Genomic DNA, 17,423 nt, shown 5'->3' on the forward strand with positions numbered 1-17,423 from the left:
TACCTCCGCCTCCTGGGTTCAAGTGATTCCCGTGCCTCAGCCTCTGGAGTAGCTGGGACTACAGGCCCACGTCACCATGCCCGGCTAATTTTTTGTATTTTAGTAGGGACAGGGTTTCACCATGTTAGCCAGGATGGTCTCCATCTCCTGACCTCGTGATCTGTCTGCCTCAGTCTCCCAAAGTGCTAGGATCACAGGCGTAAGCCACCATGCCCTGCTTCGTTTACTCCGTCTTAATAAATCTTCATAAGAACCAGTGAGGTTGGAATTATTACCTGCAATTAATAATGCAAAAATTGAAACTCAGAAAGGCTAAGCGATTTGCTTAAGTTCCCACTACATAACTGTGATTCTAAGACTTGTAGCTTAGTTGTTTCCTTCTTTTAGTCCTTTTTATTCTCTCTTATGTCATTCTATTCACTTCCTTCCTAGCATTTATCACAATCTGTAGGTTGTCTGTTAATCCTTTTTCTTTCGTATGGTCTGTATGTCACATTTGACTTCAGGGAAGGAACCTTGTCCCCGCAGCAGCTCTCTGTTGTATCCTCAGAGCATCTCAGCAGTGCTTTTGTTACATAATAGTGCTCAAGAAATATTCATTGAGTGAAGAACTAAGTGAGAAAGCAAAGATAAAACATTATTATAATTGACATATCCTTTTTTTCTTTTTATCTTATTTTTGTTTTATTAGAGACAGAGTCTCACTTTGTCATCCAGGCTGGAGTGCAATGGTGCAATCTCAGCTCACTACAACGTCCACCCCCCAGGTTCAAGCGATTCTCCTGCCTCAGCTTCTGTAGGCGGGATTATAGGCTCCCGCCACCATGCCCAGCTCATTTTTGTATTTTTAGTAGAGATGGGGTTTCACCATGTTGGCCAGGCTGGTCTCCAACTCCTGGTCTCAAGTGATCTGCCCACCTGGACCTCCCAAAGTGTTGGGATTATAGGCATAAGCCACTGTGCCTGGCCCTTTTTCTTCCCTCTAGAATGTCAGTTACATAGAAGAGGCATATTCTTTTTAATGTGTATTCTATCTGCAGTGATGGGGACAGATGTTCCTTGCTCTGTTTTTCCTCTCAGTAGCTTTCAAACCTGGCCGTGCAACAGACTCATCTACAGATCTTTTTTTTTTTTTTTTAAGTCTGTTTTTATCAAAGCAATACAAGTGAAATAACATCTTCATTTATAACACTAAAAAGCAGCCCCCAGCCCTAATCACTGTTACTCTTCAGTCCCCATCACCATCTGACAGTTGAACTCTACTCTTAACACTGGTGTTTACCCTTCTACCATGAAGCATGCTCACAATACTCTTTCTTGATTTTTCAATATTGGAAATTATCTGCTGACTTCCTACTATGGAAGAAGAGGACTTAGCTCCCTCACATTACTTCCACTCAGTTTCTTTTATCCTTGTTCTATAATATTATAGAAACTACAATATTATAATTTTTGATTTAGTCAATTTTGGTGCTTAGATTAAGATAATTAGGCAATAAATTTTAAGACTAACCTACATGAAATACTATGATTACATTTATAAATATAAAGTTTCTGTTTTTAAAATAAATTTTCCTCCTGTGGTTAATAATTGCTTTATTTTCCATTTGTTTCCTTTCTTATATGCCTACCCATAAGTCATCTACAAATTTGGTCAGAATGGGAATACATCTCTCCATATGATGAAATACATCAGAAATTCTATTGACCCCACTGTTTTTTTTTTCTTGGAGACATCAGTTCCAGAGATATCCATTCTCTTGCTTCAGTCTACACTGGCTGCCTTTTAGGCCTGTGATACAACTGTTATCTAGAAATTTCTTTTGATATCATCCTGGATATTCCTCTTTCCTCTCTCCAACGTGGATTCTATGTCTTCATCTTCTTCCCGGACCAAGTTGAGGGTCGGACTGCTATTTCTCGTCGCCCAATAATGACATGCAGATGAACTGGGGAGGAAGAGAGTTTTTATTTCTGTAATCGGTTAAAGGGAGAAGGCCTGGAAGTTATCGCCAGACCAACTCCAAATTACAAAGTTTTCCTGAGCTTATATACCTTCTAAGCTATATGTCTATGTGTAACTGTGCATTCATCTAAAGATATCAGTGATTAACTTCTTTTAATCTATAACTAAGGTCTGAGTCCTGAAGACCTTTCTCTGGAGCCTCAGTAAATTTTCTTAATGTAAATGGGTCCAGGTACTGGGGTGACTACCCCTATCTTGTCTCCTGCTAAATCATGGAGGTTTGGGGAGTTCCTTCAGACCTCCAATAAACTTGTTTGTGGAAGCCTGGGGAGTTTCTTCAGATCTCCAATAAAACCTAACTAATCCTAAATGGATCTTGTTAAGAATTTTGTTATTTTTGTCATATTTTAAGGCCCAGGAAAGGCCTAGGCAAAACTCTTGGTGGACTTTTGTTCTATTTCAGCCTTTGTATAAGGGCACTGGCTTTTAATATTTAACTTAACCACGTAGTCAGTACTAAAACAGTTGTTATGGAGGCCTACGCTAGTGAGACCTGGCCTGCCACAATCTCTCTCATTTTAAGCCCTCTTTTTGGTGGAAAACACCCTTAAGTATCTTCATGAGAAAAGATTTCATAGAAAGAAAACTTTTTGAGATCTTGCATGTCTGAAAATACTTTTATTCTACTCTTAGACTTCATTGGTTGGTTTTATTAGGAATCCTAGATTGTAAATCATCTCTCCTTGGAATTTAGGATATTGCTCCATTTTCTTCTAGTTTTCAGTATCATTGTTAAGAGGTCCAATGCCTTTCTCTGTTCTCATGTCTGCTGTTTTGTCTGCATTCTGTTATTTTATCTGAAGCATTTAGGGAATTTAAAAAATCTCAGTTGTTCTGACATTTTAGGATTAAGTGCTTTTGTGTGAGTCTTTTTCATTATTTTGCAAGCCACTCGTCAGATCCTTTTCAATCTGGAAACTCAGGTCCTTCAGTACTGGGGAAATGTCTTTCTTTGATAATTTTGCCCCCTCCCCCATCTCCTTTTTTCTTTCTGTAGATTAGATGTTTGCTCTCCTGAATTGATCCTATATTTTTTTCTCATATTTTTCAACTGCTTGTCTTTTTGTTTTTCTTTTGAGACTTCTCGTTTTCATTTTATCATATGGTATTGAATTTAAATTTTTTTTGAACTTTTCAAAGTTCGTTTCTCTCTGAACTTTTCTTTAGAAAAACAGCATCCTGTTGTTACTTCTTTAAGGATTGGCAGACCTTATTTTTGATGTGACTGGGCAGGGAATCTGTCCATTTTGGAAAATCCCCCCTTACCCTCAGTACTCACTAGTTATAAAAATACTTTTCCTCAGGCAAGTCAATTTCCCTAAAAGGAATCCTCTAAGATCTCTGAGGGACAGGAACCTGAATACAGTCATTATGGGAGCTTAGAGGAGAAGTCTCATAGTTCAGTATGTAGACTTTCACGTATTCCCTTTACCCCAGTGTGCAGAAGGCACTTTTCTCCTAGGTAATATTCAGCTGTCTCTGTATCTTCAAGATCAGAACTTCTCTAATGACTCCAAGGAGTAAACCTTGTTGTCTCTGGATTGTGGTAGAGTAGTGTGTTACCTAGCTGCTTGGTGGGGGAAGTAGGGCATCCCTACTCCTTTTATAGACTTGCAAGCAGTCTTGTTGTTTACAGCCTCTTTTCTCAACCATGCCCCCTCAGAGATCCCTAGGCCTGGACCTAGGCACTTTGGGAGGCCGAGAGAGGTGGATCACTTGAGGTCAGGAGTTCAAAACTAGCCTGGCCAACTTGGTGAAACCCCGTTTCTAATAAAAATACAAAAATTAGCTGAGTGTGGTGGCACATGCCTGTAATCTCAGCTGCTCAGGAGGCTGAGTCACCTGGAGCTGTGTTTATGCTGTATCAAGGATTTTCAGGACAGAGCAGAGATAAATGCCTGAGTTCAACACACCATGTTGAACAATTCACTGGTCTCATGCCAAACATACAGACTTTTTTGCCTTTCCAAGTGAGAATCTTTGGGAGTTAATCTGGGAGTCTATTTTTGAAAATATCCTCAGGTGATTCTGATAACATCATACATATAAATTCATTATTACAGCACTGTCACACAGGCATACACATTTTACAGTTAACTCTGAAGCCACAATGAAACAGGGATAAGGGGATGAGGAAACGGACAGGTCAATTCTGAGAAAAGGCCGGGCATGGTGGCTCATGCCTATAATCCCAGAACTTTGGGAGGCCAAAAGAGATGGATCACTTGAGGTCAGGAGTTTGAAACCAGCCTGGCCAACTTGGTGAAACTCCGTTTCTAATAAAAATACAAAAATTAGCTGAGCGTGGTGGCACATGCCTATAATCCCAGCTGCTCAGGAGACTGAGGCAGGAGAATAGCCTGAACCTGGAAAGCGGAGTTTGCAGTGAACTGAGATCACACCACTGCACTCCAACCTGGGCAACAGTGAGACTCTGTGTTAAAAAAGAAATTACAAAAAAAAAAAAAAAAAATCTGAGAAAAGGATGGCTTAAAAAGGGACAGGCCTTTAGTGATCCAGGGGCATTTTGGAGAGGGCATGTCTTGATTATGAATGTTGGTGGATTTCTTAATGGCGAGCAGGTCAGGGAAACAGGAGAACCGATATTAATTAGAGTACTAGGATGGCCACCCGCTGGCTAGGAAGGATGGTTGGCAGATGGTGTTAATACATTTGACATCTAGTTTGAAGACAGAATAGATGTTTTCTTACTTCAATTCTACTTCATCTTCTTTTCTTCCCTCCCCCCCCCCGACTACCCTGCTATTTTCCTGACACAGATTCAAACAATAAAGGAAACTATTAAGCCATTTTGAAAATTTGAAATTTGGAAAGCCAAGAGTCCTAAAGAAAATTTCACACAAATGTGACCTTGAGGAACAGTATTCATTCAAGATAACAATTAAAAAAAAAAAAAAAATTATATCTACTGAAAACGAACACAGCAGCATGTATAGAATAAGGATAGATATGGTTTCCATATTGCATACCTCACCATGAGCTCTATTTTAGGAGCAGTATGTGTGTATGGTTAGTTATGAATTGTGGATAGGTATGAATTGTGGATTAGAAAGCAGAGAGTCACAAAGGAGTTGCCAAAGGAGTTGGCAGAAAAGAGACACAGATGAAGAAAAGGAAGGAGGGGTAAGGATGGGAACTACTGAACTAAGATGGCACACAACCAAGATTCCTCTTGCAGTCCATACTTTTAAACAGGAAAAAAGGGAGGTGGAGAGATGGGGTGGGGCATGGATGGTGCTAATCAGAAAAAGTAAAAAGCTTTTCAATCATTTTTTATTACCAACCTAGGTTTGATGTCCACATTATTATTTTCTTTTTTTTTCTTTCTTTTTTTTTTTTTTGAGGCGGAGTCTCGCTCTGTCGCCCAGGCTGGAGTGCAGTGGCCAGATCTCAGCTCACTGCAAGCTCCACCTCCCGGGTTTATTCTCCTGCCTCAGCCTCCGGAGTAGCTGGGACTACAGGCGCCTGCCACCGCGCCCGGCTAGTTTTTTGGTTTTTTTTTTTTTAAGTACAGATGGGGTTTCACCGTGGTCTCGATCTCCTGACCTTGTGATCCGCCCGCCTCGGCCTCCCAAAGTGCTGGGATTCAGGCTTGAGCCACCGCACCCGGCCCCACATTATTATTTTCATTTGTCCAGTAAGTAATGCTATTGGAACAAAGTTTGGTATTTGAGAACATGGAATATATACTAAGGTGACACAAAGTGTTTATTAAATGTGTTGCAATGCAATGTGATTATTCCAACAGAGGGAAAAACGTGAAACTGGATTTGCTATATATTTTTGTTTGCTTCAAAAATGCAGCATAGATTTTTGTCACATTCATTTACTTCAAGTACATTCTCTCACAACTGCATTTCCTAGCACAATGACTGGCATATGGTAGACAACTTTTAAGGTTTTGGAATGAATCGGTAAGAACTCAGAGAACAATTGTAGATATGGAAAGATTCTTACTGTTTTTCTAGATTTGGGTTCCTTAAAAACACAAACACACACATGTTGTGTATCTAACAGCTCTATTTCTACCATACCTTTATTGAAAGCTACTTTCTGCAATTATGTAATAACTTATTCACCATCCATATCTTTCTACATTTTGATTCCCTTTGTATAGAGATGGAGAAAATCCTAAGGCTCTTGGGAAAGGTATTCAGTCATGAAGCAATCTCCAAAGTTGTATTTTGGCATTACCTAACTAATGCACAAATTTTCATTCATTTCATTCTTATTGATATTACGTATACTATAACATTTAATGTTCACAGAAAAGTAACTTCTATTTTAAGAAGTTTACTCACAGAACCATAGTTTGTGCATTTAACAGTCACTATGAAATATGTATCAAACATTACCCATCATTTTAGAGAACAATTTAAAAACTCTGAAGTAATTACTTTCCTTAACTTTGTCATCCCAACATTCTGGGTATAGGCATTGTTGGAAAAATATACAAACCAAAATCTCCCAAGCCAGAAATCCTCTCCACAAACGTTAGTAGACAAAACCCTTTTATTATTGAATAAGCATTAAACCAGACTGTGATGCACATCACAGGCAACTTGCTAAGAGATTGCAAAGACAGAAATCTCGCCCTTTTATGTAGCCAAGTATATACAACCCATTACATACACGTTTTCAAGATGAACAGTAACTAGTCCTCAAGTAAGAGGACCTGACATTTGTGTCAGATATAATTCATCTTTACTTAGTAGTTGGGGTGACCATCTGTGTTAGTTAATTAGTTTTATCCAGAGGAAAAACAAACTTCTCCTGTTTTTTTTTTTTTTTTTTGAGACGGAGTCTGGCTCTGTTGCCCAGGCTGGAGTGCAGTGGCCGGATCTCAGCTCACTGGAAGCCCCGCCTCCCGGGTTCACGCCATTCTCCTGCCTCAGCCTCCCGAGTAGCTGGGAGTACAGGCGCCCGCCACCTCGCCCCTGTCTTTATGACGGAAGGTAATTTTGCAACATGGAGCAAGTTGCTCACCGAAGTTAGGCTCCAACGCTCTCACGGAAACTGGGAGATAGGGAGGGATGCTACTCCCTTGATATGTGCAGCATTTAAAAAAAAAAAAAAAGAAAAAGAAAAAGAAAAAGAAAGAAAAAAAAGGAAGAAAAAAAGCTTCCAGGTTCCAGAGACATTCCTGATCCTAAAGTTGACAAGACCTATCTAGTCCTCAAATGGATTTTTATACACATTTCAAAGAGTTGAGAAAGTACTTAACAATTAAGAAAGTACTTTAGTTTTCTAAGACAAATGCTCGGAGAAAAAGGGACAGGAAATCTCATCCCCTATTTTCAACAGGGAGAATTAAACCTCTTATTTAAAATTTTTTTGTTGGTTTTTGTTTCTTTAGCTTTAAAACAGTAGACTTAAAAAAAAGTCCAACTAAAGATTTATGTTTTCCTATGTGTAGGGCTGTTCTCTGTGGTTAAATAAATAACCCTGCTTAGAGAAAATATTCACCACTCTTCTTTGGCTCCTACATAACTCAGTTTTTGAGAGGGAGGGGAAATACGGCATTGACGCTATGTGGTTTAACCAATGCAAAAGATACACCGCCTTAAAAAGCCTACTACAGGAACATGGGAGGGTCACACCCTGAATAATGACGAATACCTATCCTACTGTTACTGATCACCTAGTAATAATCTTGTAGTTCACATTACTCATTTTTCACCAAATTCTTTTGGTGAAGGACGCTTCAGAAACGGCCATTACTGAAGAGCAGACCCATCTGGGTTCTCCACGCATTCTAGACTCCCGAAGAGGTAAGAATTTATTATAGGGGGCTACTCCCAGGACCTGCTGTATGCTTTTAAACATCCATTACAATTCCAGCATTGAGTTTCTAACATTTTTAGGCAGGCTCAGGCACTGGGAGTACAGGATTGAAAGACAGTTCCTGCCCTTAAGGGACTCAGAGTAAACTGGAGTTGCTGAAAACCATTCTAAAGCAATCCACGTTAATAACAGATGCAAGTAAAATGTGGGAACGTACAGGAAAAAGTGACCAATTCTGAGGCTGAAAAGTGCCTATTTTAGGGGTGGGGGCCTCGCGGCCCTAAAGCGGCTTCCCTTCCTGGAGATTTCAGCTCCGCGGACCGTCCAGCGCCTTGCGGGCACACTTAACATTTTAATCACGCCTCCGCCCCCACTCTCCGAATTCCTTTCCGGCAGCCGACCCGCCGAGTAGTCCCTTCCAGGCGGCCTCAGCTTATCATCCCCGATCCGGCCACTTCCCGGCCACGGCCAGGCGAGCCTCCCAAAGTTTCCTGTGACGCCGTCGTCCGCCTCCGGCCCCATCTCACCCCGGCAGCCCAGGACACCGGCTAGGGAGGAGCAGGTTACCGAGGCGGGGAGAGCGGCACAAACGCGCACACTTCGGGACTCCACCCGGGCTGGTGAGCGAGCCCAGAAGGCGGCGGCTGCAGCTCCGCGCCTCCACTCCCAGGGCCCGCAGCCCGGGCTAAGCGTGCGCCCACCCAGCCTAGGGCCCAAGTCCTGCCCCTTCGGGGCCCGGGCCAATCGGCCGCTCCCCGCCTCCTGGGAGGTAGTGGAGGAGGGGACTGAGGGCCGGGCGGCTGCGCCCGCCTTCCGCTCTTGCCCATTGGCTGAGGGCTCGAGGGTGCCCGGAGACCGGAGTGCAGCGGGATTGGTTGCAGAGGTTCGTGACAGTGGCTCCTATTGGCTGTGGCAGCCCCCGTGACGCGGGGTGGTGACTGGCTCCGGAGTCCGAGGGGCTCCGGCTTGTCAGGTTCTAGGTAGGTGCGTTTCGCGCCGCCGGCGGTAGGCGCTGTTGCCCGGGGCAACGCGGGGGAAGGGGGTAAGAGGAGGGAAGGCAAGCCTAGAGCGGGGGCAACAATCCCTGCCAGCAGAGGGGCGCCCGGGATTCGGCCCGGGCGTTGGGGCCGGTGCTGAGGCTTTTCCTCCGCCCTCAGCCAGCGCCCCCGCCAACCCCCGTCCCTGGCTGCAGGGTCATCCGCCCATCCTCCAGCCTGCAGCGCAGCATTCCTGGTTGGGGCTTGGGCCGGGCTACACACCCAGCCCCACGAGGCCCGCCCCTCCCACCACCATCCCGGGACCCGAAGGCTGAGGGGGCGGGTGCCCGCGCGAACGGGCTGTGGCGGGCGCAGTGGCTCCGCCCCTTCGCGGGGTCTGGGGGCTGCTAGGCGTGAGGCGGGGTTGGGGGGGGACTGTGGGCACCGCCCAATCTTGCCTGTACCCGCACCCCTTTTCTCGGCGGCACTCATCTCCTGGGCGCCGCCCTCCCGCTGGGGTGGCACCTTCAACCCCTGGTGTTCCCCAATCCCCTCCTGCCTCTGGAGCCCCGCAGTCTCCCTTGACCCGCTGGGTCCTCCCCAGCTCTCCGCCTGTCACTTTCCCCCGCTTTTATCCCCTACCTCATCTTTCTCCTCCCGTCTTGGCCAGAGGCGTCCTCCAAGAGTCTACTCAAGAGATCTTAAATGTGAAGCTAGTGGTGTTGGTAATTTCTGCTCTGTGGTCTCTTTGCCGATTAGAACTGGGGAGATGTTTGGAGGCACCTTCAGGGGTCATCTTTCTGCCTTACAGTTTCCCTTAGGATCGACTTTGTGAATACGCTCATTGGGTTGCGTTGGTAGGGGCAGAGTACTTCTTGCATAAATTGAGGACTTTACTGTGAGGTGGGCACTTTGTACGTTTGTGATTTTGCCATCCACTGTAGTGCATTCCAAAATCTAATAATTTGTTAAGGCTGGTAGCCTTACATTTTTCCTTCGCCTTATGGTTAAAAAAAGAGAAACTTTTTAACCTTTTTAATTCAGAAGTTGCGTATATTAATGGTGGTCTCACTATCACTTTGACGTAAACTGCTGTAAAGGTGTACTGCCATTCTCCTTTTATCCAGATATTTTAAGATAATAAATTTCTCAGATGAAGTCACCATATATGGAAGTGTAATGGAAAAATAAGAGAATAGATCAAAACTATTTTAGTGATTAAAGATTAGAAAATACTTTTCAATTCATACGTGGAATGAGAATAGGATTAAAAAAAACTATTGCAAAATCTATAGTGCAGTATTTGTAGTCCTGGTATATGTACCTATGTTGCCTTTAAGAAGACATTTGTGAATAGCTGCAGGTTTGTCAGGAAGGCAGAGTGTATCTTTTTGTAGTCCAGGAAAGCTTTTCTGCTGGTACTTTTGAGCCAAGAGAATTATGCTTCCAAAGATGCTGGTAATATATTAAGAGAGTACATAGGCATACTTCTGTTTTCATCTTTGAAAGACCTTTGGTGAAGATCTGTTTCTCTTCTGCATTGATTGTTGATAGCATTAAATATACATCATCTAAAACTATATAGTGTCAAGTTGATGCAGCTTCTGCACTACTGCAAAGGTTGATGTCTTTAGTTCAGAAGAAAGAATTCAGGCTTTGGTAGACAAATCACTTACATTTCATCTTCATTGTAGCTGTTACTGTAACTCTGGACTGTGAACATTTCAAATTTGCCAGTTTTTTCTCACCTATTTTACTATGAAAAATTTCAAACAATGCAGAACAGTCGAGTTGAACCCACCACCTATATATTTAGCAATAGCGATTTCAAGGCTACTGTTACACAGTAAACATTAAGGAGTAGAGGAACTGAAATGATCAAGCTTAAAAAGCAGCATATGTGGGCGGGCGCGGTGGCTCACGCCTGTAATCCCAGCACTTTGGGAGGCCAAGGTGGGCGGATCACTTGAGGTCGGGAGTTGGAGACCAGTCTGACCAAAATGGAGAAACCCGGTCTCTAATAAAAAATACAAAATTAGCCAGGCGTGGTGGCGCGTGGCTGTAATCCCAGCTACTCTGGAGGCTGAGGCAGGAGAATCGCTGGAATCTGGGAGGTGGAGGTTGCCGGGAGTGGAGATCGCACCATTGCACTCCAGCGTAGGCAACAAGAGCGAAACTCCGTCTCAAAAAAACAAACGAACAAAAAACCCCAAAAAGCCCAGCATATGTATATACATGTGTATGTAGTATATAGTATATGTGTATATACACACCACCAAATTATAAGGTGCTTATTTTTGTTTGTAAGTAGGGATTGTATTACTAAAACTATACTAACTTAATTACGTAAGACTATTCAAAGCGATCTTGTGAGTGAGGTAGGAAGTCATCATCTTTGTAATTAAGGCCCAAATGAGTAAACTGCATTTTGGTAATCAGACAAAAGGAAATCTGATGAACTTGTTATACAAATAAAAGTTTTGCTTCAAAATTGGACTCCTGTGTAAACAGATTATAGTTTTGTACTTGATTTATAAATAAACATCTTTTGGAGGGAAGTCTAAGGGACTATCAGTTATGTAAAATTTGGTAACAAACTTGATAAATTGGGTCAATCTTATGTCTGTTCATTTGGAATAAGAATGTATTTTTGTAATGGAAAAAGCTTACAAATGTGAATTTGTTTTAGTAGAACTGCTTCATGGAGACTGAAGTAATTAGATTTAAGTCAGTATTTCAATAGGACTCAACTATCTTGGGTGTTGTCTCATGGTTCTGAGGAATATTTTGATACAAAACTTCAATTTATAGTAAAGGAATAAGTGGAAATGGGTATAAATTCACACATTTGTATATCTGTGATTTTTCTATACCTGGGAAATTCCTGCACACCTCTTTAAGTATTTGAATCTTGCTTTTTAGTTTTTGCATACCCTAAATCTGTTTTTCATACTTCCTTCATTCATATAGTAATTTCTTAAATATTAAGGGCTATGTCTCAGAATTTATAGATCTCTGGATTGCTTTATTACTGTTTTTCCAGATTTCATTTCTCTTTGTTATGCTTAGGTATGGTTAACCTATCATGCTATTGATAGACTAAAGAAAACAATTAGGTCACAGTTTTAGAACTTTAGTTGTAGATTCAGTAAATTCAGAAACAATTGGATTTTTTAAAATCAAGGCTCCAATTTTCCCTTCCCTCCCTACCTCCTTCCCTTTTTTATTCCTTTTCTTTCCTATTTTTATTTGATTATAAATGTTAAATGCCTTACAATCGATTCAGAAAAGTATGGAGAAGAAAATGAAGTCACCCATCATTCTACCATAGTTAATGATTTGGAAACTAACAGAAACTTAAATTTCTTCTGTAACACTCTACCAATTATTGAGACTTTATGGTTTTCATTTCAGTGTATCTGCATTCACATCAAAATTTGTAAGAGTTCTTGAACTTGAGGCTGTTACCTTAGATTAGAAGAGGGCTCCTAGATCTGGGGGAAAAAAATGGAAAAGAATAAATAGAGGACAGATTAGAGTCAGAACAAAGGAATTAGACCCAAGCAGTTACTTTTTCTTATTCTGTAAGTATAAACATTTTAGTTTACCATATAAAACTGCTGTATGGCTGACAAAATAGGGGGCCATATTTTTTCTTTGTAATTCAAAATATCTAGGTAAAACGAAGTTTTCTTGGTTCTTTTCAATAAATATTTCAGATTTCTCCATTTTTGGAGGATATTACATAATTCAGCTTTAAAAACTTTAATGTCATGCATGATTTGTAATTATTTTTAAAATATTCATATCAGACAATTACTAATTTTTAGTCTCTTCATCACCACCACTCATTATAAACTTGATATTGTCCCTTTTTTTAGTAGGTATTAAAAGACTGGACATTTTATATAGGTGTTCCTTGCTGGGTTGCAAAGTGTGGTGAAAAGAAGAGCCATTTATTTTAGAGTCAGATAATCTGGGAAAAGAAGAGCCATTTATATTAGAGTCAGATAATCTCTTCTGTGGGATCTTGGACAAGTTATTTTTTCTCTTTAAGTTGTAATTTTCTCATCTATTCAATAGGGATAGTAAAATTGCTGCATTAGCTTTTTACATAGAAGAAATGAGACAACGTAGGTAAGATTTAGGAAGTGTTCAACTGACTTTAGGAAGTATTCAACTTCTGTATTCAGTTCTTTACATGATAACATTGATTTTATCTCTTCTTGTATTGTGTTTATTATACCATCCACAAAGTCCTTGTTTCAGACATAAGAAATTAAAATATAATGTACATTACATTAAATTTGCTTAAGTTGAATGACATTGGCATTTATACAAATAAAACAAATAATTAGAAATATCTCAGATTAGCTGTTCTTTTTATAAATCTTAGATTATTGTATCTCAGTAGAGATAATTATAAATTTACTTTAAATGATTTTTAACCCCAGAATATCTCCAATTTGTCTGGATTCCTGATTTATTTTTCTTTTTCCCTAGATGATCATGTGTTTTTGAATGGTTGCCCTAAATTCCTTTCATTTAAACCACAGGTATTAGGTACACGTTACTGTCTTAAATCTCTTAAGTACTGCCCCTGCAAACACATTTTCTCAATCTGTTTAAAAATTAAACTTTGTTTTTAAATTTAATAATACTCTTATTTGTATATTAGTTGTATCTTTTCCACCTCCTACTGAAACATACGATTATTTTTTGAGGAGCAGTATTTTACAGATATCCTATTTTAGATTGTGTGTTCTCTAAATATAGGGTTCTGATTCTTAAAGAACATACAGTTTAAATGGGCAGGCCAGCCTATAGTTATTCTGTGTAGAGAAGCAAGCACTGAACTGAGTTAGGAGTTGAACTAGAGTCCATATGGTCTCATCCAGCAGTAAAACAGATTTTTGTGATTCAGGTCAGTGTTTCTCGTATTTTTTCCCATCCAGGTACAAGATATTTACATGTGTGACATATTCCACTGTGCAGTTTTCTAGCATGCGAGCTCTAATTCAGTCTCTCTCCTATTCAAGAAAGCATATTAGTATGCAGATGATTGAGAGTGACATCATTATGGGTATAAACTTGAATCTGCTCTGATTTATTGGAGAAAGTGAGTCATTAAAAAATGTGGGCTGGGTGCAGTGGCTCATGCCTGTAATCACAGTACTTTGGGAGGCTGAAACAAGAGGATCACTTGAGCCTAGAAGTTTGAGAACAGCCTAGGTAATATAACGAGATGCCACTCTACAAAAAAAAAAAAATTAGCCAGATATGATGGCATGTGCTTATACTACTGCTAAGGAGGCTAAGGCAGGAGGATTCCTCGAGCCCAGGAGATCAAGACTGCATTGGGCTATGATTGTAGCACTGTGCTTTGGCCTGGGCAGCAGAGTGATTCCCTGTCTCAAAAAAAAAAAAAAAAAAAAAAAAAGTGTCTAAGTATTGGTAGTAACAAATACTGAAGACATACCTTACAATTCTATAGTTGGGACCCAAGTTATTTCTACATTTTCCTGAAGTGAATGCCCCACTAGTTTTTCTTATCATTCTTATTATAATGCTACAGACGAAAATATTGTTACACTAATTTTATGTAATTAATAAGAGTCCTACATTTAAAAGTTAGAATAACTTAATGAATATTTAAAAATATTTGGGTAACAGTACCTCAGTCTTTATTGTGACTGAAATAACACTAATTGTAGAAAACTGGAAATTAGTTTTCTAGTATAAATCATTTTACTTGCAAAAAGGCTATATCTATATTGGGACTCATGGTTTTAGGAAAAGTGGAAACAGTACTAGAATTTTTATTTTCTAGGCACTTAGAATATAAAAATGCTCTTTACATTGGCTCAGTCAGAAAAGTATCTTTGCATTACTATGAATAGAGCTTACTTTTAAATCAGTCATCCTATGTGGAAGTACCACATATAATATACAGTTCTAAGTGAAGACTTAGAAAAACTATGTTCAGTAGACCTTTGATATTTGCAAGTGGTATTTCTTGAAACCTTTGTGAATCTAGGATACAGCCACCTCCGTAAAATGTAGTCAAATTTAGTGGAAAAGTTTAAGTGATGCCTTCAGACTCATACAATCTAGTAAGTAGGACTCGAGTCTTTAAAGCTATTAATTTTTTTGCTTCTAAAATGAAGACCAGACAACTATGCATTACATTATTTGTTTACAGGCAAGTTTCTTATTCTTGCCCCTTGTGTCCTATAGTTTGCGGAATAGAAGAGCATTTCTGGCTTAATCACAAAGCTTCCTGCATTGTCACAAGGTTTAGTCCTTGGTGGCTCTAAGGCTTTTCTGTATGCTGCTGTTTCTTGGATGTTTTCTCCCTGGAGTTGAACACTTCTGTAGCATGTGTCCTTTCTACTCTCTGAATGTCTTCAGCTTGGGAGAATTTCCCAAGCTTCTGTGGATTGATGGGGCTCTCTTGTTAATTTCACATTATACAAAGAAAAGTGCATTTGGCTCTTCTAGCAGTGTTCAGGGTTTTTGTTGTTGTTGTTTTTTGAGACAGAGTTTCACTCTTGTTGCCCAGGCTGGAGTGCAATGGCGCAATCTCAGCTCACCGCAACCTCCACCTCCTGGGTTCAAGCGATTCTCCTGCCTCAGCCTCCCGAGTGGCTGGGATTACGGGCATGCGCCACCATGCCTGGCTCATTTTTTTGTATTTAATAGAGATGAGGTTTCACCATGTTAGTCAGGCTTGTCACGAGCTCCTGACCTCAGGTAATCCACCCGCTTCGGCCTCCCAAAGTGCTGGGATTACGGGCATGAGCCACAGTGGCTGACTGCAGTGTTCAGTTTTGATAACAGATGTGTCAGTAACCACCCTAATAGCTATACCACATCTTGTTTTATGAAAATATATGGCATCAGCTGGGAACTGTGGCTCACGCCTGTAATCCCAGCACTTTGGGAGGCTGAGGTGGGTGGATCATCTGAGGTCAGGAGTTTGAGACCAGCCTGGCCAACGCGGTGCAACCCTGTCTGTACTAAAAAAATACAAATATTAGCTGGGTGTGGTGGCACGCACCTGTAATCCTAGCTATTTGGGAGGCTGAGGCGGGAGAATTGCTTGAACCCAGGAGGTGGAGGTTGCAGTGAGATGAGACCGTGCCATTGCACTCCATCCTGGGCAACAAGAGCGAGAAACTCCATCTCAAAATAATAATAATAATAATAATAATAATAATAATAATAAATTAAAAAAAAGAAAATATACAGTGTCTTGACTTTCTCTTGAATTTTTTTTTAGAATTACATGCTTTCTATGTACTTTCTTATATAGGTTAACCATTATTTAAATTTTCACTAAGGTTTTACAAACTTTGCTTTACTAGGAGCAAAGGAAACATTTTCAGGTATTACCTTTTTTCTTTGTTTCAGTATAGAAGTGTGTGATGGACTTTCTAATATGGAAAATCCAGTCACTATCACATTTGCCATCCATTCTGAATCTACTCCAAATTTATATATTTGGCTAATACCATTACTTTGTGATGCCTGTTTACTTTTTATATATTTAATAAATTTGCTATAGTGAAGTAATTAAGGGGAACTAAACAATGTTGTTTCAGATAATTATTAATGATAAAAAATGGCAATAGGTAATTATCTAATTATAGGTCAATATAACTAATTAATATGATACTATATAATTATCTAGTTAATGATAGATCAGTATTTCAATTATAAGCATTTAAGTTGGGGATGATGTATAAGAATTATGTAGATTTATATACAATAGAAACTTTTTACAAAGGAAGAAGCCAATTTCTTTCTCCTACACACACACACATTTTTTGTTTTGTTTTTGTATAGTTCTTTTTTGTCCCCTCCTCAACATTTTAACCTCTCAGGTAGAGATAGTTTCTGTCACTATAAGTCTTAAGTCTTTTAGTAAATTATATGGCTTCAGATATAATGGTGGTGGCACCAACATTTCTTTAGTACCTGCTAAAAGTGCGATGCACTTTTCTACATTTCTTTTGAATTTATGAATTTGATGGCTTGCATGTTCTTTTTGTGATCTGGAACCAATTTTAGGTCATATCATTTATCCAAGGAGACCCAGTTATAAAATGATACTGGGATTTGAACTTGGGTGTTTCATACTTTAAACCTGAAATAAATGTGAATGGTAAAAGTCTAAATATAGTAAACTATTAATGGTCCTGGATTTAATAGAAGTTTCCGCTATTTGGGAGCGACTCTAAAGGTCTATGTTGAAATATTTGCAGTTTTGCTGAGATTACTTCCTCTTATTAGAAGCAAGACCCTAACATGTTCATACTCCTGGCTGTCTTGTGTCTATATTTTGCTTTGGCTTTGTTCTGTTTGAGATTGTTCTATACTGTAAATTATGTGAAGTTATAAAATGTTTCTTTGTAAAATAATTTCCTGAAAAAGAAAGCCAGCTGCTATAAGTGGAGAGAGAATAAAGAGGCCTGAGAAGGCGGTGGATCTTAGCTAGAAAACAGACATTTATGAATAAGTTTAACAATGGAATGTTGAATTTAGTGAGTCTTTGATCTTGATGCGAATCAATCCACCATGCCTTAGAGGTTAAAAAAAGTTAATTTGTGAAA

At 39.9% G+C, this 17,423-nt stretch overlaps 1 protein-coding gene and 1 pseudogene across 1 annotated transcript in view; both read left to right on the forward strand.

Moving 5' to 3' along the window:
* The first annotated feature begins 7,640 nt into the window (after positions 1-7,640).
* FER (fer (fps/fes related) tyrosine kinase) overlaps positions 7,641-17,423 on the forward strand; it is a 498,838-nt gene continuing 489,055 nt past the window's right edge. Inside the window, exon 1 of the mRNA XM_011998204.1 lies at positions 7,641-7,818. The gene's annotated coding sequence lies outside the window, so the exon portion shown is untranslated. The remainder of the gene's footprint in view (positions 7,819-17,423) is intronic.
* The window catches only part of LOC105552520, a 36,633-nt pseudogene continuing 32,902 nt past the window's right edge, over positions 13,693-17,423 (forward strand).

Source organism: Mandrillus leucophaeus, unplaced genomic scaffold (genome assembly GCF_000951045.1).
Source record: "Mandrillus leucophaeus isolate KB7577 unplaced genomic scaffold, Mleu.le_1.0 Scaffold560, whole genome shotgun sequence".
Taxonomy (NCBI): Eukaryota; Metazoa; Chordata; class Mammalia; order Primates; family Cercopithecidae; genus Mandrillus; species Mandrillus leucophaeus.